At 40.9% G+C, this 22,681-nt stretch overlaps 1 protein-coding gene across 3 annotated transcripts in view; it reads left to right on the top strand.

Moving 5' to 3' along the window:
* The window catches only part of LOC137378494 (uncharacterized), a 30,357-nt gene extending 8,405 nt beyond the window's left edge, over positions 1–21,952 (top strand). For 2 of the 3 annotated variants that reach the window (XM_068048829.1, XM_068048830.1), the window contains 2 exons: positions 10,546–10,646; positions 21,800–21,952. The gene's annotated coding sequence lies outside the window, so the exon portion shown is untranslated. Of the gene's footprint in view, positions 1–10,545; positions 10,647–17,908; positions 17,983–21,799 lie in introns of those variants that run through there. The other variant, XM_068048831.1, reaches the window with a different exon arrangement.
* Positions 21,953–22,681: the final 729 nt, after the last annotated feature.

The following is a 22,681-nucleotide window of genomic DNA, read 5'->3' as shown; positions in this document are numbered from 1 at the left end:
ACTTAAATTATAAAGTATATGGTGCCTTTCACAACACAATACCCTTCACAGCAAATGAAATACTTTTTGAAGTCGAGTCACTGTTATTAAGTAAGCAAATGTAGCATCCAATTGGCATAGAGTAAGGCCCTACACACAATAATGAGATAAATGACTAGTTAATCTGTTTTAGTGGTAATGATTAGCGATAAAGATTGGCCAGGAACATTGGGAAATCTCCACTCCTTTGAATAGTGCCATAGGGTTTTGTTTATGTCTGGCTAAATAGACAGATGGGACCTCAGTTTATCAACTGGTTTAAAGGAGGACAGCAATGACACAATCCCTCAGTATCATCTGAGATTATGTGCTCAGGTCCTGGAGTTGGGTTTGAACCCACATCCTTCTGACTCAGAGGAGTGACTAATATCACTGAGTCAAGCTGGCTGTAAAATCAGAACCTGGAGTTGTTGATATGTAGGGACTGGTGATCTGTTTGGAGCCTTTGATGAGCTGGGAGAACAATGGCACTGGGAAAAGTAAAACACAGGTTAGTATATTGCAGCCACATGGTTTGGAAAGGAAGTGCAGAAGGCAGACGCTATTCTAGAAAAGAAGTCTGGCTGTGATAAATTCCCCTGGGCAGAAGAGTTTTTGTTATTCTGTCTGGTCTTCTGTACTTCCTATTCTTACAAAGCCTTTAAGTCCTTAAAGAGAACTGGCACTCTAATAGACTATAAGTCATGTATGAAAATGATTTCAACTGTTGATGGAGAATAATCTGAGGCACAGTATGATCTGTTGTTGGTAATGCTTCATATCTGAAGATGATCACCCTTGTTGAAGAAATCATCCATTTTGATGATTTTGCTCATAAGCATTAAGACAAAAACAAGAAAGGAAAATTCTCCTGTGCCATCACAGACACACTGTGAAGTTGGACAGCGCCCAAAAATGGGCAAGGGGGTCTCGCGATACGGGATTATCCTGCACCTGTTGCTTCCAATACAGCACAGAAATAAAAATAGCGCTGGTGGAGGGTCCTCCCTGCTGCTGAATGCATCTTCAGCATCTGTGGTTACGAAGCATTGAGCTCCAGAATGGCAGCTCTGGCATCAAATCAGCATTATATGCTGAGTGGTGTCATGATCTGCCTATTCTGCATACTTCTGGTGAACACTCCTTGATCACGGACTAATGCCCTCATGAAAGTGGTATCCGATGCAGCACGCAAAATTGTGCATGCGTTTCACGGATGCCATTTTGGAAGCAAAATGATACCTGTCACACTGAAAAATTGGGCACTAAGGAGCCGAATTTCACGGCCAGTTTTTTTTTTACCCATTAACCCTATTTTCAATAATAGAGACCCTATCCTTAGTTAAACTCTGCAGAACTTTGTGCCAAAAGGAGCAATATAATTAATTTTAAAACAATATATACTACACATATGAATCATTGAATTAATTTATGAAGTTTGATACCATACATTGCTGAAATGTTTAGATGTTGGGATTTCCTTTTCTATTCTGGGCAAGGTGTCAATCTATGTAAAACTGCTCATGTCAGAAAGAACTTTTGTTATCTCATTCAGTTAATTGTAGCTATATGTTCAATAAATTGCTTATAGAACTGCTTAAAACCATATATTAAATTTGGCCTTGCATAAATAGAGCTCAAAAGGAGTCAAAAATCAGATTGATTGGGTCCCATATAACATTTATGCATCCTCATTTTAAAATCAAAATAGTTAAGAGAATGATTTCTTCTCAATGCCAATTCATGCAGCTATGATGGCTGTATTCAAAATAATAAACACATCAATTGGAATTGCAAGAGAAACTATAGACAACACAAGAGTACTTGCTGGCGACTTGTACTCAAACAGACACTGTGTTGATGAAAAGGTGTCACAAACTTTTAATAAAATAAAATCACGCCTCTTTGAAATCATAATAGGAGTGATGCAGAAATCATTGTCTTTACCAAATTAAAACAATGTTGCTCAATGCTTTTTCACGAAAGCAGCATACAAGTTATGGAAGGAACATATTTTGGAAATCTTGTTCATTCTCTCAGCTTCCAGTATCTCCAATTGACGTGACACATGAAATTATTGCAACTGATAAGGATTCTTTGTAGAAGTGATTTTGTATTTACTCATTGTGTTCCAGAAATAAAGGAAGAAAAATGCATTTGAAATACCACAAAGGATTTTCTACAGCTGGCAGCCTGTCTAATAGTAGAATAAATATTATTTGAGATGACAAACCTATCAATGAATATTGCAATTTCCATAGCTCTTGAGAAATAATTCACACTGTGAACTCTACACGCTCTATTATAGCAGAATATTTTTATTTTTCATCAATGTTGGACCTCTCCAGTGATGGGTAGTGCCTGCTGAAAGAATATTACCCAACCTGAGGTCAAAGGTTAACCTAGCGAAACTTATTAGTAACAAGTGCTTCAGTGTTAAATCATATCAAGCTCTTGCACGCCTGACCTATGCTTTTTTAGGGAGCTCTTCACGCATCATGGTAAGGACTGAACTTGCTTTCAAACTAAGTGGTGAGTGTCATGAGCCATTGTGTGATAGGAATGTACAGACGTTCATTCCTATGTCATTGATGATAATAGCCCCAGAACTACATGGCCTGGAAATTGGTTCATGCCAGCCTGCAATCCCTTCGTCAGAATGGGTAGTGAGGCCAGCGAGCTGCGGATGCATGCTGAGCACCCCAGGCAGCTCAGCAACGAATCAGCATTGGAATTCAGCTGCAACTCATTGGTGCCAACTATTTTGATTCTGATATGATGATATAGAAATGTTATGTGGGACCCAAACAATTTGATTTTTGACTCATTTTGAGTTCCACATAATGCTTTTTAAAAATTATCTCATGGTATGTCAGCATCACTGGCAACGCAGCATTTGTTGCCCATCCCTACTTACCCTTGAGAAGGTAGTGGTGAGCCGCCTTCTTGAACTGCTGCAGTCCATCTGGTGTAGCTGGGAGTGAGTTCCAGGATTTTGACCCAGCGACTGTGAAGGAATGGTGATATATTTCCAAGTCAGGATGGTGTGTGGCTTGGAGGGGAACTTGCTGCTGTTGGTGATCCCATGCATCTGCTACCCTTGTCCTTCTAAGTGGTATAGGTCACGACTTTGGAAGGTGCTGTCAAAGGAGGCATGGTAAGCTGCTGCAGTACATCTTGTATATGGTAAACACTACTGCCACTGTGGGTTGGTGGTGGAGGAAGTGAATATTTAAGGTGGTGGATGGGGTGATGATCTCATGGGCTGCTTTGACCTAGATGGTGTCGAGTTTCTTGAGTGTTTTTGGAACTGTAGATGGTGGACAACCTTTTGGAGAGTCAGGAGGTGTGTTACTCACCACAGAATTCCCAGCCTCTGACTTGCTCTTGTAGCCACAGTATTTATGTGGTTGCTGCAGTTCAGTTTCTGGTCAATGGTAACCCCCAGGATATTGATGGTGGGGGATTTGGCGATGGTAATGCTGTTGAATGTCAAGAGAAGTTAAATTCTCCCTTGTTGGAGATGGTGTTATGAGTGTTTCCATTTTTAAAGTAAACTTTGAAGATTTGTAGTTTAAAACTGAAAAGAAATCCATGTATTTTTTTACAAGGGTCACTGAGAGGTGTGGACTGTAAACAGTTACTGGAAGGCACCTGTCTTCAAATAATTACCCAGCAGGGGTTGTTTTTGACTTGGGGAAGATGTTTATAGAGAAGTGACAGGTCAAGATTTATAGGAGTCAGGAGGCTTGACTCCTGAGATGTGTTGGTTTCACTTTGGACAGTGAATTGGGATATGGACAATGAATTGAAAAGAAAGTTGGAGAAAACTTGCCAAGAGAGCAACACCCAACTCAGTTTGTTCCAGCTCTTTGAAAAAGCTTGCCAGCTTTCTGTCTGTTGTGAAGATGAGAATCAAGTATTAAAAATTCCATGAAACCCCTGTTACTGCATTTTCCCTGGAAAGCCTGCCCAAACTGATCTTCAATGTCACCTGACCAGAACTGTTCTGAGAAGATCCCAGTGACAGCTGTCTATATGTATTTGGGACACCAAACCAAAAAGGATCTCTGACATCTTTTCATATCTTCTCTTTTTTCTTCAAGAATTAGCAATTATTTTGGCCAACATATATCTTTATTAACTAGAGCTCTAAAGAGTAAATCTCTATTTTTTCAGTTAACCACTGTGTGTGTGTGAGTCTAAGGTAAAAAGGGAACTTTTATATTTCGATCTGTGTGTCTATGCTTTGCTTCATTACTGGTTAAGACTTGTTTTGATAATAAACTGATAATTTTGTTGTTTGTTAAAGAAACCTGGTTGGTGTGTTTTCATTCTGGGATAAAAAGAGTCTATGATTGAGTTTAGGTTGGGAGAGGGGATTCAAAGTTTTAATAAAATTTTATTTCTAATTTTAGTGTGGTGAGACCTTTAAAAAAATTAAATTTACCTGAAGGGCTTGAAACACTTTAAAAATGGCGGCAGCACCTGCCCGGTGGCACCTGATACCATTGTCGGGGATGGACCGGCACACTACGTCATCGGGGGCGGCCATTCCACTCTCTCCAGGTAAATGAGCCCCCATGCGAAATATCGTGGGGGCTCAGCGGCGTACAAGCCGTGCATGCATATGCCTTCTTTCAAGCTTGCCGCTAATTCAGCCCACTGTGTGAGAATGAAAGTCATTCAGAAATATTCCATAGCTTCTCTCAGTGAGGAACGTCTTCTGTCCTGACCCCATTGAGATTTAATAGATTACTTGGAATAAATTGGGTTACTTTTACTACAAACAGTCCTCATCAGTATAAGACACATCATTAACTAATGTTCTCAATAATCTGCATCTTATGCTTCACAATATCACACAGTTAAATTTGTTTTACTATGAAGATGCTACTCCCTCCCACCATATTAATTCAACACGATTTGTTCCTACTTACATAATCCTGGTACACCAGGTTTACAATTATTTTGTTCCAAAGCCCTAATTTGTTCCTGGTTGAGTAAAAGCTGGAAAAGGCTCTTCTGTTAAGTACAAATCTGGATATTTTTCTTCTCTCTAACCTCTTTCCATCGTATATGAAGAGGTACCTCTCTAATGATTATTGAGACTAAGTAATATTGCCAACTTGTGGGAAATCAGGGATGCTTCCAGTGTCCCTGACGACCATGTGTGCAGGAAGTATATCCACCTGCAGCTACTGGCTACCTGCATTACAGAGCTGGAGCTGTGGGTAGATTCACTGTGGAGCATCCACAATGTTGAGGACGTTGTGGATAGCACATTTAGTGAGGTGTTCACACTGCAGGTAATGGCTGCACAGGCAGAAAAGGAATGGGTGACCACCACACGGATTAGTAGGCACAGGCAGGTAGTGCAGGACTCCCCTGTGGCTATACCCCTCTCAAACAGATATATCACTTGAATACTTTTGGGGAGGGATGACCTCCCAGGGGAAAGCAGCAACAGACAAGCTGGTGGCACCACAGATGGCTCTGCTGCACAGCAGTGGGGGGAAAGACTGGGAGAGCCATAGTGATAGGAGATTCAATTGTAAAGGGAACAGACAAGCGTTTCTGTGGCCGCAAACGAGACTCCAGGATGGTATGTTGCCTCCCTGGTGCTAGGATGTCTCGGAGGGGCTGCAGGACATTCTGAAGGGGGAGGGTGAACAGCCAGTTGTCATGGTACATGTCGGTACCAATGACATAGGTAGAAAAAGGGATGAGGTCCTGCAAGATGAATTTAAGGAGTTAGGAGCTAAATTAAAAAGCAAGACCTCAAAGGTAGTAATCTCAGGATTACTTCCTGTGCCACGTGTTAGTGGGTATAGGAACAGGAGAATGGATCAGATGAATGCATGGCTGGAGAAATGGTGCAGGAGGAAGGGATTTAGATTCCTGGGACATCAGGACCAGTTCTGGGGAAGATGGGACCGGTTCTGGGGAAGATGGGACCTGTACAAACAGAATGGGTTACACCCAGGCAGGACTGCAACTGTTGTCCTCTCAGGGGCGTTTGCTAGTGCTGCTGGGGAGAATTTAAACTAGATTGGCAGGGGGATGGGAACCTGAGTGGGGAGACAGAGGAGGAGGAAACAAGGATAGAAACGAAAGACAGGAAACAAAAGGGCAAAAGTGGAAGGCATAGAAATCAAGGGCAAGAAACAAATAGGGCCATAGTGCGAAATAATGCTAAGATGACTAAGAATGTTAAAAAGACAAGCCTAAAGGCATTGTATCTCAATGTGCAGAGTATTCACAATAAGGTTGGCGAATTAAACATGCATATAGTTGTAAATGGACATGATATAGTTGCGATTATGGAGACATGGTTGCAGGCTGACCAAGGATGGGAACTGAACATCCGGGGTATTCAATGTTTAGGAAGGACAGGCAAAAAGGGAAAGGAGGCGGAGTAGCGTTGTTAGAAAAGAGGAAATCAATAAATAGTGAGGAAGGATATTAGCTCAGAGAATCCTGATGTGCAATCTGTATGGGTGGAGCTATGAAATATCAAGGGGCAGAAAACATTGGTGGGGGTTGTATATAGACCCCAAATTGCAGTGGTGATGTAGAGGATGGCATTAAATAGGAAATTAGAGATGCATGCAACAAGGGTGCAACTGTAATTATGGGTGACTTTAATCTGCATATAGATTGGACCAGCCAAATTAGCAATAATACAGTAGAGGAGGAATTCCTGGAGTGCATACGTGATGGTTTTTTGGACCAATACGTTGAGGAACCAACTAGAGAACAGGACATCCTAGACTGGTTATTGTGTAATGAGAACGGATTAGTTAACAATCTTGTTGTGCGGGGTCCCTTGGGGAGGAGTGACCATAACATGATAGAATTCTTCATTAAGATGGAGAGTGAGAGAGTTGATTCCGAAACTAGGGTCCTGAATCTAAATAAAGGAAACTATGAAGGTATGAGGCGCGAGTTGGCTATGATAGATTGGGGAACGTTACTTAAAGGGTTCAAAGTGGATAGGCAATGACTAGCATTTAAAAAGCACATGGATGAATTACAACAATTGTTCATTCCTGTCTGGCACAAAAATAAAACAGGAAGGGCGGCTCAAACGTGGCTTACAAAAGAAATTAGGGATAGTATTAGATCCAAGCAAGAGAAACATAAAATGGCCAGAACAAGCAGCAAACCTGAGGATTGGGAGCAGTTTAGAATTCAGCAAAGGAGGATAAAAGGATTGATTAAGAAGGGGAAAATAGAGTATGAGAGTAAGCTAGCAGAGAACATAAAAACTGACTGTAAAAGCTTCTATAGATATATGAAGAGAAAAAGATTAGTCAAGACAAATGTGGGTCCCTTACAGTCAGGAATGGGGGAATTTACAATGGGGAACAAAGAAATGGCTGACCAATTAAACACATACTTTGGTTCTGTCTTCACAAAGGAGGACACAAATTACCTCCCAGAAATGTTGGGGAACATAGGGTCTAGTGAGAAGGAGGAACTGTATGAAATCAGTATTAGTAGGGAAATTGTGTTATGGAAATTGATGAGATTGAAGGCCGATACATCCCCAGGGCCTGATAATCTACATCCCAGAGTACTTAAGGAAGTGGCCTTAGAAATAGTGGATGCATTGCTGGTGATTTTTCAAAATTCTATAGACTCTGGAACAGTTCCAATGGATTGGAGGGTAGCTAATGTAACCCCACTATTTAAAAAAGGAGGTAGAGAGAAAACAGGGAATTATAGACCAGTTAGCCTGACATCAGTAGTGGGAAAAATGTGAGAATCCATTATAAAAGATGTAATAGCAGAGCACTTGGAAAACAATGACAGGATCGGACAAAGTCAATACGGATTTACGAAAGGGAAATCATGCTTGACAAATCTACTGGAATTTTTTGAGGATGTAACTAGTAGAATAGATAAGGGAGAACCATTGGATGTGGTGTATTTGGACTTTCAGAAGGCTTTCGATAAGGTCCCACATAAGAGATTAGCATGCAAAATTAAAGCACATGGGATTGGGGGTAAGGTACTGACATGGATAGGGAACTGGTTGGCAAACAGGAAACAAAGAGTAGGAATAAACGGGTCTTTTTCCAAGTGGCAGGCAGTGACTAGTGGGGTACCGCAGGGATCAATGCTAGGACCCCAGCTATTCACAATATATATTAATGATATAAAAGAGGGAATTAAATGTAATATATCCAAATTTGCAGACAACACAAAGCTGGGTGAGTGTGTGAGCTGTGAGGAGGATGCGGAGAAGCTCCAGTGTGATTTGGACAGGTTGAGTGAGTGGGCAAATACATGGCAGATGCAGCATAATGTGGCTAAATGTGAGATTATCCACTTTGGTGGCAAAAACAGAAAGGCAGATTATGATCTGAATGGTGACAGATTGGGAAAGGGGGAGGTGCAGTGAGACCTGGATGTCCTTGTGCACCAGTCACTGAAAGTAAGCATGCAGGTGCAGCAGACAGTTAAGAAGGCAAATGACTTTCATAGCAAGAGGATCTGAGTACAGGAGCAAGGATGTCTTGCTGCAATTATACAAGACCTTGGTGAGACCACATCTGGAGTACTGTGTGCAATTTTGGTCTCCTTATCTGAGGAAGGATGTTCTTGCTATGGAGGGAGTGCAGTGAAGGTTCACCAGACTGATTCCTGGGATGCTAGAACTGACGTATGAAGAGAGATTGGGTTGATTAGGCTTGTATTCGCTAGAGTTTAGACGAATGAGATGGGATCTCATAGAAGCCTACAAAATTCTAACAGGACAGGACAAACTAGATGCAGGAAGGATGTTCCTGATGGTGGGGGAGTCCAGGACCAGGGGTCACAGTCTAAGGATAAGGGGTAAGCCATTTAGGACTGAGATGAGGAGGGAGTGGTGAACCTGTGGAATTCTCTACCACAGAAAGCTGTTGAGGCCAAATCATTAAATATATTCAAGAAAGAGATAGATATAGTTCTTAAGGCTAACGAGATCAAGGGATACGGGAAGAAAGCGGGAGCAAGTTACTGAGTTTGGATGATCAGCCATGATCGTATTAAATGGTGGTGCAGGCTCGAAGGGCCGAATGGCCTACTCCTGCTCCTATTTTTCTATGTTTCTATGTTTCTATTATATAAATGAGACATAGGGCTAGATTTTACTGTGGGCAGAGGGGACTTCACCACCAATGTAAAAGTCAGTAGCGAACCCGCTTCCGCCTAACCCGGGGATCCGACCCGCATTTTATGGGTCCCCGGGCTTTAATTGTCCTGAAGCAGGACCTCCACCTGCCTGAGGGAGGAGGTGCCGCCTTAGTGAGCTGCCAGCCAATCGGCGGGCCGGCAGCTCTTAGTCCCAGCAGCGCCGTCGGGAGCGGTGGCCACTGCTGGGACTGCTGCCCAGCCGACCGAGGAGGATGCCATGGAGCCGGGAGCCGGGATCCAAGGTAGGTTGTCGATGCCTCGCCGACTGAATCGGGTGCTCCCCCACAAGGCAAGGGTGGTCATTTGGGGGGAAGGGGTGCGTCTTGGGTTCCGGGGGTGGGTTGGGAGGCGGGGGCAGCCTTCAATCGGGCACCCTGTGCCCAACTGCCATGGCACCACCCCCCATCCACCCCCACCCCCCACCGGCGGGCAGAAAGCCGGCAGCTATCTCTGGGCGGCCTTTCACATCCCCAGCACGCCTGCTTGCCACGGGTAAAATACCTAAAATACAATCAAGGGCTTTGATTGGCCTCGGGCAGGCGGGCCATTTTCCTCCCCCACCGCCTGACTGCCGTAAAGTCAGCCGGAGGCAGGAGCGGGGCGGGAAGGCCTCCCAGAGTCTCCAGCTCAATTTTACGCAGCCCCCATCCACCTCCACGCCTCCATCCAACCTGCTGGGGCGGCATAAAATTCAGCCCTTAGTGTTTGCCCTTACCAAAATATTAATTGCTTACTTGAAAATACAGATATCAAGCTCTTTATAGAGATGGCCTCCTGGTGATTTTACTTTTGAGCAATATTATTCATTTCAAAGCTCATTGCTCATTTATTTTAATGGAAAATTATCCAGTTATAATTTCCAATTTAAGATGTTTAGAAGATAGAACAAAACTCTCACAAAATATTTCTTTGAACATGAAACATGTTCCATTGCAGGTCTTAAATGAGTCCGACTATATAAAAGTGGATTTTGCAATTCCTTCAAAGTTATTATGTCCTAAATAAGGAGGAAAATAAGCCCCAAGATAAATGCATAGTTTAATTCTGCTATTGTTTGCTTGGGGTTGCTAGGCTGGCACAAGATCGAATTTCAGAGAGCGAAATCATACTAATGCCTTCTTCAAAGATGCCCATGGTTTGCAGTTGAATAATGAATTAAATGTCAGTGACTCTATTGAACATTTTAGAGGCATGAACTACATTGAATTCCACATGTGATCACAGGGAGAAAGAGACAAAGAAGACAGAGAAAAGGTTATTGTTGTTGAAGCAATATCTTTAAACATTTGTCTATAATGGTCTCAAGTCGTGTATTTTAACTATTCAGTTCTTTTCCCACAGCTGCTTACTTTCAAAGAAAAACCTGAGTGTTTCATCTATCAACAGAGATACATGAAGATAGAAGAAAAACAAAATAGATCTAATGATGCACATTAACAGAGGTATGAAATTCTGCACTTTATGTTTTCTTTTTTTTTACTCTGTAGCTTTCCATAGTGAGATAGGAAATGGGAGCTATTAGCTGCATCAATTGCTTGAATGGAAATATTTCTGCTTGCAGAAAAGCATAAAGCAGCTAAGAACAACATACCTAAAGAGAGCAAATTATGCAGAGGGAGTTGATTTTGGTCTTATGAATTGCCTATTGAGACCTAAAGCAAGAGACAACATTGTCTCAGTTCTCTGTTATGGAACATTTATGAACACAATAGTTAGTCAATCAGGTCTTCAAAATATTGAAGAAAATTATTTATTTTGATGAAGAAACTAATGACTTAACCTTTTGTCAACTAAAAGTTATTTTTTTAAATTTATTCTGCCATTGCTATCTTAAGAATTCCCTATGTTTTAAAATGCCATGGACTTCCAACCATGATGTGGAGAAGAAGGGAATTCCTCTTTCAACAGGAAATTTGAGAATGTGTGCTATTCTTCACATATAAAATCAGATTCTCTGTTATTACACATGTCATTGGTCCCCATAATTTGTATTTAACGTTATATAATATTAATTGTATTTAATATATAGATGTAGTGTTTCCAAATTTGCTGACGACACAAAACTAGGTGGGAATGTAAGTTGTGAGGAGGATGCAAGGAAGCTTCAAAGGGACTTGGACAGGCAAAGTGAATGGGCAAGAACATGGCAGATGGAATATAATGTGATTAAGTGTAAAGTTATTCACTTTGGTAGAAAAAAAAAGAAAGATGGAGTATTATTTAAATGGTGAGAGGTTGGGAAGTGTTGATGTCCAAAGGGACTGGTTGTCCTAGTTCATAAGACACTAAAAGTTAACATGCAGGTACAACAAGCAATTAGGAAAGTAAATGGTATGTTAGCCTTCATCGAATGGAGGTTTTAGTACAGGAGTAAAGAAGTCTTGTTGCAATTGTATAGAACCTTGGTGAGACCACACCTGGAGCATTGTGTACAGTTTTGGTCTCCTCATCTAAGGTAGAATATACTTACCCTAGAGGGAGTGCAAAGGAGGTTCACCAGAATAATCCCTGGGATGGTGGGATTGTCTTATGAGGAGAGATTGAGGAAACTGGGCCTGTATTCTCCAGAGTTTTGAAGAATGAGAGGTGATCTCATTGAAACTTACAAAATACTTGCAGGGCATGACAAGGTGGATGTAGATAGGATGTTTCTCCTGGCTGGTGAGTCTAGAACCAGGGGGAATAGTCTCAGAATAAGGGGTAAGCCATTTAAGACTGGGGTGAAAAGGAATTTCTTCACTCAGTGGGTGGTGAATCTTTAGAATTCCCTATCCCAGAGGGCTGTGGAAGCTCAATCATTGAGCATGTTCAAGACAGAAATCGATAGATATCTGGATACTAATGACATCAGGGATATGGGGATAGCGCAGGAAAGTGGCATTGAAGTAGATGATCAGCCATGATCTATTGAATAGTGGAGCAGGCTTGACAGGCTGAATGGCCTACTCCAGCTCCTATGTTCCTAATTTCATTTCTGAATCATTAATTATGGAGAAAAACAGGAATTTTCCCAATTTTTGATAAAAGAGGAATTCAATTTTGTCTTAAGAGGGCATCTTCAGTCAAGGTGAAAAGGTCAGTCAAAAGCTATGGGCATGCAAAAATGTTCAAGTACAATCAAATCACATGATCAATCAAAGACCTTCCAAATCAGTCAGATAGAAATCTCCAACAATAGCAAGTTCACTTTACCTTTATGAGCATTATTTTGGTGTTTGGCCTCCATATTGCAATTTAACCTTTTTCCCAGCTTAGATTTTCCATTTTGATCATCCCTTCTGTGAAATAGATAAAAATTTCCTGACCTTCAAACATCTCCGTAGTTGTCATCAATCCCACTAGGAGTAATTTTTGGGTAGCACAGTTCCTAACCACTATTCAATTTCTTCCTCAATATTTTCTCCAGGAAAATTCCCTCCAAGGGAAGGTTAATCAAGATTCACATTCAAGCACAGAGTTGGGTCTCTGCTACGGACAGGTGGCAAGGGGTGTGGGTGGTGCTCACTATTCACCTCCCAACTGACTGCAATCATGTTTTGTTAAAATAATGTTTTAGGCGCTGAGTGCCTTTAGGCTCAAATAAACAGACAAATGACAGGTTTTCTTATAGGTTAAAAAAAACTATTTATTTTTAAACAAATCCCCAAATAATCACAACCTCATTCACATGCCTATTCACTCACACATACATAGACAAGATAGATGGAGGGAAAAGAATAAGAGGTAGTTTAAAGTCCCAAGTGAGGTAAGTGTTTCTGGATTACAGAAGATTAATGAGTCTTGTAGGGAGGAAAAGTCATTTTTTTAAAGTTGCAGGCCTGATTATTCATAGTTTTGAACTTGCAGAGGTATTGTAGAGCTCTAGTGGTTGTAATACTGCCCAAAGCTGGTGGTGTGCAGTTTGTTACCTTCACCAACTCAAAGTCACTTTGTGATGTCTCTGCTGTGGTGGTTGTTCTTGATCAGCAGGGTTCTTTTCTTGCCACTGGATCTATTTCACAGGCTTTCTGTGATGTTGGCTTGATCTCTCCTCTCTCTCTCTCCAGAGAGCTACCTTTTTAAGGTAAAAATCTCTCACATTAGTTTCTGTTTGGGGATGCATGGCTCTCTCCACTGTTGTGACCCCAAAATGGACCAAGCTGTAATAACCATGGCCATTGTTTGATGTTTAGGAATAATTCTGCTATGATGTTGCTTCTTCACACCTTATTCATCTTGGTTTGACAGCCAGACTGTCTCCAGCATCCTCTGTTAATCTAATCATGTTGATCAGAGTCATTAATATGTGATAGCTCCTTTCAATTTCAAAGAAGTTCTCCTCAGAGCTAGTTCAGAGGAGGTTAACGAGCATCATCTTTGCAGACAAGTTTGTGGATTTCCAGAACAGGAGGGGTCACATAGCTGCTACTCCATTTTGATGAAGTGTCCATGTTCTTGTGATTTTGTTTAGCAGTTGGCTTTTTAAATTCATAATTCTTCCATTTAATTGTTTATTTCATCACGGTCCTTCCATGCATGACACTAATATCAGCATTGAATTTACTGGGATCTTTCATTCTCTATTTATTTAGCTTGAGCAAAACTGACGCACATTCATAATTAAGTGGATAATCTTAAATGCAATGTCAATCATTTAGTCCAGCATTCCAAGACTAATAGGAAGTCCCATCCTTTTGAGGAAACACATCAAGCTCTCACGTTAAAGCTGCTAAGTATACTTGTGGGAAATCATGTGCATTTTCCAGTAATGATTACCATTCCTCTATCAGGCTAATTGCACATGATAGGTCATTGTAATCAAGGAAAAATGGTGTATTATACCAGAAATAAAGGGGTAGCTCTTCCTTTTTGAGCACAATCAGCAATCTTGGTACAAATAGCACTCGAAATTGCACTGAATTTTGGAGGTGGAATTAATAGCTCAAGTTTCTGCTCAAAATCACTTACAAAAAAAATCACAAACGTGAAATCTTCCATACACCAGTGCGATCAATCAGACAGCATTTTAGAATGTAATTGTTATTTTCTCCCCTTGCATTAAAAATATTACTTGGTGCAGTTTTATTAATAGTGCTGAAAATAGATTTATCACAAAACAAGCATTTTCAATAAGAAAATAAGTGCCTCCACCCACGACTAACCTCATTTGAAATAATTGAAAATGACTTCAAAAAACTATACAGAACCATTTCCTCTTTTCATTTGTGTATGCTATTTAGTTTCTTAGTAAATTAAATAAACTTTGATATTTTTAAACCTTTAATAGGTGCCTGTTAGTGCCCCTGCACCCAAAAAGAGCTTAATTTTTAGAATCTCCTCAGCGTTAAATGGGTGCAATTGGCAGAAACTCATCCTGTTCGTTAATTTGATTAGAGCACAATCAGTTTTATGTGCTTGTCTGGCTTCCAGTGTGATATTGTTGAAACACATGCATGTGATGGCAGAAACACGATTTGTGGTGGATTTAACTTGTGCTTGAAATTCCTTCAACTTTTGCCCTGGTTTGGTGGATTTCAGGTGAATTGCCTGTGCAACTGAGTGGAAATTCTACCCTATAATATTTAAGAAAATAGCTTATGTTTAGCTTTAAAAATACTGAAATTAAATGGGTTTAATGTGTTGAAGGTATAGAGATATCACCCATATTTATAGTGGGTAACAACACACCAGTCATCTGTTTCTTTTTAACATCTGCCTAAGTATTGTAAATATACTTAAAGTCATCTAGTCATATTAGCAGCTGACAGAAAATATTCAATCATGGTAATAGAAGTCATACTAACTGGACGCAGAAGCACTTAGGTGAGCTATAAATTTCTGAAAAGTACTCGACTTTCCTCTTTAAAAAGAATCTGTGGGGAAAAACAAGCTTGGCAGTTACACAATAAAATCAATAGTACATTACAGCCACGTTTCCGCCTACAAAACTCATTGCCAAACCGTTGGGAAAATGTTGAATATCACCTACAGCCTACACAGCACGCATACTGTCTGCATTTCAGCATTCTTGCACTGAAAACATTGACTCTTGTTTTAGCAGTAAATGGTATTTGCAATTTTCACTCAATTTTTAAACTGCCTCATTTTTACAAAGCACAAAGGAGAATACTGAAAGTTTCAGTGGGAAAGCACCTGGGATCGCAAGGTCACAAAGCTCAGACTAGTTACGGAAAAGGACAAGGAACAATCAGAAGTGAACATACTCAAGTAGAAGAGGGCTAATTTCAGTGAGTTGAAAAGGGATCTGGTTCAGGTGGACTGAGAACAAAGATTGGCAGGTAAAACAGTAAATGAGCAATGGAAGGCCTTCAAGGTGGTGTAGTTTGGGTTTAGAATCAACACATTCCCACGAGGGGGAAAGGAAGAGGATTAAAAACAAGAGCTCCCTGGATGAGTAAAAAATTGGGATTAAATGAAACAGAGAAAGGAGTCTTATGATAAATGTCAGGGTGAATAGAGAATCAAGCAGAATACAGAAAGTGCAGAAGAGAACTGAAAAAGGAAATAAGAGTGGCAAAAAGTGTACGAGAAATGATTAGCGGGTAACATAAAAGGGAACACTATTGTCTTTTGTAAACATGCAAAGAGTAAAAGGATAGTTAAAGGAAGGATGGGGCAAATTAAAAGCCAAAATGGAAATCTTGGGGAAGCAAAAGGCATTGCTGAGATATTGAATGAGTCCTTTGCATTTGTCTTCACAAAAGAGAATGCTACTAATGTCACAGTAAATGGAGGAGGGGGAAATGGAGAAATTAGATAGAATGAAAAGACATTAAAGATTAGATACTAAAAAGATTGGCAGTGCTCAAAGTAGAAAAAAATTGAAAAAGTGCGTAACAATTATAACCCTTCAGTTCTCTGTCACCAGTTACCGATACAAAGAGGATTGGAGAATTGTGGCCAAAGCATTTGCTATTTCCACCCCTACTTACCTTAGCAAGCAAGGATGGGAGGAAGAATAAGGAAAGGAAATACGAACTAAATAGTACAATATTGCATGGGGTGTAGGAACAAAGAGACCTGAGGGTCCATAAGCACACATCTTTGAATGTGACAGGACAAATTAATGAAGCTGTTAAAAAAGCATATGCTTTATAAATAAAAGCATAAAGTACAAAAGCAAAGAAAATATGCTAAACTTTATAAATCATTAGTTAGAGCTCCATTAGAGTATTGTGTCTAACCCTGGTCACCACATTTTAGGAAGGATGTCAAGGCCTTAGTGAGGGTGCAGAGGAAAATTACCAGATTCATACCAGGAATGAGGGACTTCAGTTATGAGGAGAAACTTGAGAAGCTATTATGAAACAACAAGGACTGTATTTTCCCTCTGGAGGTGAGAAACAGAAGTCGGGACTGTTTCTGGGTCCAGAACCCGCTCCCAGGGGGGAAACAGTCACTCCCCTGTGATTTTCACTGGGGCGGCCAATTAACATCCAGACGGCAGGTTCACCATCCAATTAAGGATGGCAGGTGGGTTTTTGAAGCTGGAGGGCCAATCAGAGGCCTTACAGTTTGAAAGGAGCAGCAGGCTGTAATGAAAGGTAGTGAAGAGAGAGGGTGCTTCAAATGGAGGCATCCTCTCTCCACCATTTTTAGTTCTCTGTTAAAAAATAGATTCAGCAGCCAGGCCACCATTGTTTGTGTGTGTGTGTTTTGGGGGTGAGTGGTGGTGTTGGACAGGGAGGGGAGTGGGGGGATCCCCTTGATAGGATGACCTGTGGCTGCTGCTGCACCCAGGCAGGCAGGGAGGGCCTCTAGGCCTGTCTGGAGTACTGGCCAGCCCCATTCCTGCCACCAGGTGCCCGTCTCTAGGCATCTAAACTAGCCCCCACCACCTGCAGGAACCTGGAGGCCAACTGGAATTTTTCTTTAATTAGCCTCAATTTGAGCCTGTGGCTACCTGCCGCATGTAGGCGAGTAGTCCTGCCGGCCCCCGATCCCACCTCTGAAAAAACGTTCCAGAGGCGGGATGGAGCCAGGTAACCACAGGGGTATTTTTAGCTCCCACCCACCTCTGATCTCGGCGCCAGCGAGGATTGAAAATCCAGCCCCAGGATGTCATCTTCTGATCACTATCGATGGTACCTACTGAAAGTACATTTGTGTGGAGGTTACGAAAGAGCTCATTTGTGATGCCAGCTTTGCTCAGGTTAAATAGCCAACTGATACGTTCTATGCACTTAAATATAACGTGGCCATTTGAACATATTTCTGGAGAGTCACTGGAACACTTAAAACTGTATCCCAGCTTTAGCTACTGTCTTAAGAACATAAGAAATAGGAGCAGAAGTAGGTCATATGACCCTTTGCGTCTGCTTTGCCATTCAGTAAAATCATGCTGGATCTTTTACCTCAAGTCCACTTTCCTGCTCTACCACCACAGCCTTTGATTCCCTTAGTGTCCAAAATTATATTGATCTCAACCTTTGAATATACTCATCAACTAAGCATCCACAGTCCTCTGAAGTAGAGAATTCTAAAATTTCACAACCCTCTGAGTAAAGAAATTTCTCCTCATCTCAGTCCTAAGTGGCTGATTTCTTATCCTGTTCTAGTTCTTGAATCCCCAGCCAGTGAAAACAGCCTCCCAGCATCTGTCATGTCAAGTCCTGTCAGAACTTTATATGTTTCAATGAGATCTCCTCTCATTCTTCTAAACTCCATAGAGTATAAACCCATTCTAGTCAATCTCTCCTCACAGGACAACCCTCTCATCCCATCAATCAATCTAGTGAAACTTTGCTGCACCTTTTCTAAGGCAAGTAAGGAAACCTACAAAGTACTCCAGATGTGGTCTCATCAAAGCCAAAGCTCTAACTGAAGTAAGACAGGGTAACTTTTATCTTCCAAACCCATTGCAATAAAGCTGACATGTCATTTGCCTTCCTTATTGCTTTCTGTGCCCGCATGTTAATGTTCTGTTATTTGTGTACAAGGATACCCAAATTCCTCTACATACTAGTCTCTCACCTTTTCAAAAATATTCAGCTTTCCTATTCTTCATACCAAAGTGTATAATTTCACAATTTCCCCACATCTGCCAGTTTCCTACCCATTCACTCAATCTGTCTATATATGTCCATTTGCATGGTATTGTCAACAAACTTGGACACGTTGCACTCAGTCTTCGGAAGAATAGGAGTAAGATAAGAAAGTGCAGGGTGGCGGGGTTTGGGTGGGGGTATTAGTTCTGGAAGAAAGATAGAAAATAATCAATTTAGGACTGACAACAAAAGAATAGAAATGGCATTGGACATCCAGCTACTTTCTCTTTACAAAACCAGCTAAAGAGTCTTTAACTGCCAGCTAGAAGAAATCAGTTTTTGCACTCCCAGAGAAAGTTTTATTTTCCTATGATTAATGATGATTGTAACTCAAAGCAATTTCATTATTCTATATAAAGTGCACAATTAGCTTTATTCATTTATCTGTGATTACACTTCAGAAGTCCTTCATTGGCTGTGAAGCACTTTGGGACATGTGAGGTCATGGAAGGTGCTATGTAATTGAAGATTCTTGTCTTTTCTATTGGTGTCTGGAAATTGATATGAAACAGGCAAAGTGAGTTTCCTTAATGCCAGTCCTTTCCTTTTACTGCATTTATACTGATATAAAGCCAAGGACTGAGGGGATACATTTATACATGAGTTTTCCAGTGAAATTTAAGTTGGGTTTACAATGGCAATTTTATGTTGTTATTTGAATAACACCTTATACTTAAATAAAACTGCTCATGTAAACTGGGTATCACAAGTGGTTCATGGCTCTTGCATCGCAGCCACTAGACTATCTCTGAAAAGGAAATATTTGTGTTTTATTGTATATTGACGATAAGTAAACAGTGAATTAGTGTGACAAATTGCAGCAATGTGGCATGTAGAGGTGTTGCGTTGTGTAAAGTCATCCAAATCGAAATAGTTTGGTGTGTTATCATTTGTGCTTGTTGTACATTTATGAAAATAACTCATCCAAGCCTAGCCACTAATGAAAGAATCGAAATGCGAAATTTACATTGACATTTTGGGATAAAAACAAGAAATGCTGAAAATACTCAGCAGGTCTGGCAGCATCTGTGGTGACAGAAGCAAAGTTAACGTTTCAGGTCAGCAACCCTTCTTCAGAACTGGCAGGTATTAGAAATGTGAAAGGTTTTAAGCAAATAAAGCGAGGGTGGGGCAAGAGATAACAAAGGAGGTGTAGATAGAACAAGGTCACACAGAATAACCGACCAGAAGGTCATGGAGCAAAGGCAAACAATATGTTAATGGTATGTTGAAAGACAAAGCATTAGTATAGATAGGGTGTTAATGGACTGAAAACTGAACAGCCACAAGCACAAACATGAAATAAAAACATTGGGTAGGCAAGAAAGGAAACATGTAGGCCTGTTTTCCCGAGAAAACCAATAGTTTTTAGTTGGCTTTGAGGTGGACTGATATAATATGGTTTACCACTACAATCCGGCCTCAAAAAACGATCACCAAAATTTTGGACATCGTTAATGCCAATAATGGCTCCCCTTGTGCCCATTCTTGCACATTTAAATGAGGGTGGGTGGTCATTGCCAAAATATCCCCACAATTTCCCCCAAATAGCACTATGAACACAACCGCAGGAAACAACTACCCTATAAAAGTGTGGATATCATGTTGAGGAGTCATCTTTGTTGAAATTGCTGCAGCTTTCCAAAACTTTCTGAGGACAATACTTTTGTTCTTTGTCTTCTGAGTTTCACAAAACAGTTCCCCTGCCATTTAAAGTGGGGACTGGATTTCCAGTGGAAGTCCCACTCTTCCTGCATTATGACAATTGAGGCCTCACAGAAAATGTTTGATTCCAACAGATCATTGCCCACGCTGACCTTAAAAGGCCTTACTCCAATTTCTCTGCTCTTAATGTCTAAAAAGGATAAAATTCCCACTGGCAGCTATTGAGGAGTTATGCTAACATCTGTCTAGAAACCTGCAGCCAACTAAAATGAGGAGCACAGCATTCTCTGTAGCAGTGTAAGTGTCTGCAGCTTTGAATTTTGTGTGTCACTGGATCTTTCCAGGAAGCCACTGGTAACCTTTGTCCCATTAGTCAGGCAGCAGTTCACCGATACCCTGCTCAGGTTTTCCTAAGATTTGTTATTCAGACAGAAACCTGGCTCATTGGTTGTAACAACATGTTCCTTACCGAAGCCTCTCTCACTTGGCTATACTTTCCACCACCAGCCCAGGCTAAACTGTTGCAGTAATTGTATGACCCATATCACCAAGTCATACCTTTTTCTCTCCCCTACCTCATTGATACCTTCTCTCCTTTCATGCACCTCACCTTCTTACACTGCTTTGCAACTCCCTTAAATCTCTTTTAACTGACAACCACAAGTCCCAAATCAGGTTTCTCCTCTGAGATATCCCATTTCCTTTCATCCCTCTGCCTCTGCATTGAGTGATTTCTCATCCCTGGTGATTTCAAGCTCTATCTCAGCTTCCCTCATCTTCTCTCCTTGAAATTCACTGCCCTCCTGTCCTCCTTAAACCTCACTCTTCATATAAATTCTCCTACTCATATTCACGACTACCCCCTTGACCATGCCATTTCCCATGGCCGATATTACCCCAGCACTTCCATTTCTTCATGCTGCTCTTCCTCCTCCTGCAGTCCTTGCTGCCCAGGTGTAAAAATGGCTGATCCATCATTATGGCAAAGTTATGCAACACACAGCAGATGATTCCAAATCTGGATATAAACAGCCAGGCCTGTACTGCAAAGCTCCTTCCAAACAGTTCAGGCAGCAGAAGTGTTGCTTGAGCATGGTGCCTACTTGATGATGTTTCAGGTGGTGGAATGGCTCTTAATGTAGGCCAGCTTTGCAGCTGTGCCCAGTCATGAGCCATGTCTGAAAGGGACAGACTTATTGACTTCCTCGTTGACTTAGAGCCAGCCTGTGACCTGATGGCCTGGTTGGAATTAAGATGGTGCAGAACACTGGTGCAGAATGAATGAATCATTAATTAATTTTGAGTTGTATTTTAAAGCTAACAGTGGGCCCCATCCACAATCCCTTTGTGTCTTCTGTTTCTGTTGAAGCAACAATTATCAATATAATAAACTGACAACGCAGAGCATGCGCAGAACAATCAGCGACATCATCAATATGTCCGAGCATTTGCCAGCTTGCAAATATGAATCTGGACATGCTCTGCTCATACTCCTTAATAGATTCCTTCCATTCAGTTACAAAAGTGAGGTATAAACACTTGGTCTCAACGTGGGAGGTTAATTCTAAAGCACACAAAAGGTTTTTCAGAATTCTGCCCATCTTAAAGCTGATTTGCACAGCTGAATCCCTTTGCAATGTGGAATTCTGTCAGTACCCAGAACTGATCATTATTTGGGGTCATTAGTCACCAGCTATAATTGAGAGTTTCTGTACCTCTGTACCTTTACACATTAAAACCATGTGTTGTATGTGGGCAACAAATTAAATGGCTTGAGTGACGTGTTCTCAGTTGAATCCATTTAAATGCTTGGTTTTAAATTCACAATGAACTCAGTGGTCAGAAACCTGAGTATTTATGACTTGTAGTATCACTTTCTCTAGATCATTTTGCAGACTTCTATTGAAGGAGCCAAGACATCTTGAACAGGACTGCATGGATAATTTATTCGTGAAAAGACTTTAAGCTGTAATGCCAGGAACACCTGGGAAACTTAAAACATTAAGCATAAGACATCTTTAAACTAAAACCAAATTTTTCAATGATTTCACCCAGATATCTTCATTTAAGTAAGTTATAGGATGTGAAGTTAATTACCAGAATCATTTTACCATTTCAATGTTACCCATCCAAGCAGAGATCACTGGTTTGTTGATATCAAACTGAAAAAACACGCTTAAAATTGTGATGTATAATGTTTGTGAATCCCAGTGCTCTGTGATCATACTTTAAGGCTCAATCTCCCCACACTGGTGAGTTCCTAATATCAGCTGCAAGATTATGGTGAGGCAGCAAGAATTGTTTGTTGTTTCCTTACAGGAAAGAAATCAGAACAACAGCTGCCATTGTGCTGCCCCTAGCAGGAAGCAAGGAGTGTCTGTGATAGAAGCCTGGCACGGGCCTGCCTGCCTACCCTCTCAATCACAGTTGGCAAAAGGCCCGTGTAAACCAGACAAATAACAGGAGTTTATCTACAAATAACTATTTTACAAAAGACCAGTTTGTAAAGAATTACAGAGGATCTTTGCATAAAACTGTAGTTATTGTAAAAATGGCACTGGATGTGTAGAGCTGCTGCTAATACCACTGAAATGGCCATTACTCGCATGCTTGAGGAACTCTCTTGCTGGCAAGTTAAAATATCAAACCTTTGTTTAAAAGGGTCTGAAGAGCAATTACACAATCTCAAAAAGGTAATATTGTTCAAAATCTCTTGCCAGGTATCCCTGTAAACAAATATTGATTAGTCTGGGGCCTCAAACTGA

Source organism: Heterodontus francisci, chromosome 16, assembly GCF_036365525.1.
Source record: "Heterodontus francisci isolate sHetFra1 chromosome 16, sHetFra1.hap1, whole genome shotgun sequence".
Taxonomy (NCBI): Eukaryota; Metazoa; Chordata; class Chondrichthyes; order Heterodontiformes; family Heterodontidae; genus Heterodontus; species Heterodontus francisci.
Note: the sequence above shows the minus strand (reverse complement) of the source record. Positions and strands in the feature narration are given on the sequence as shown.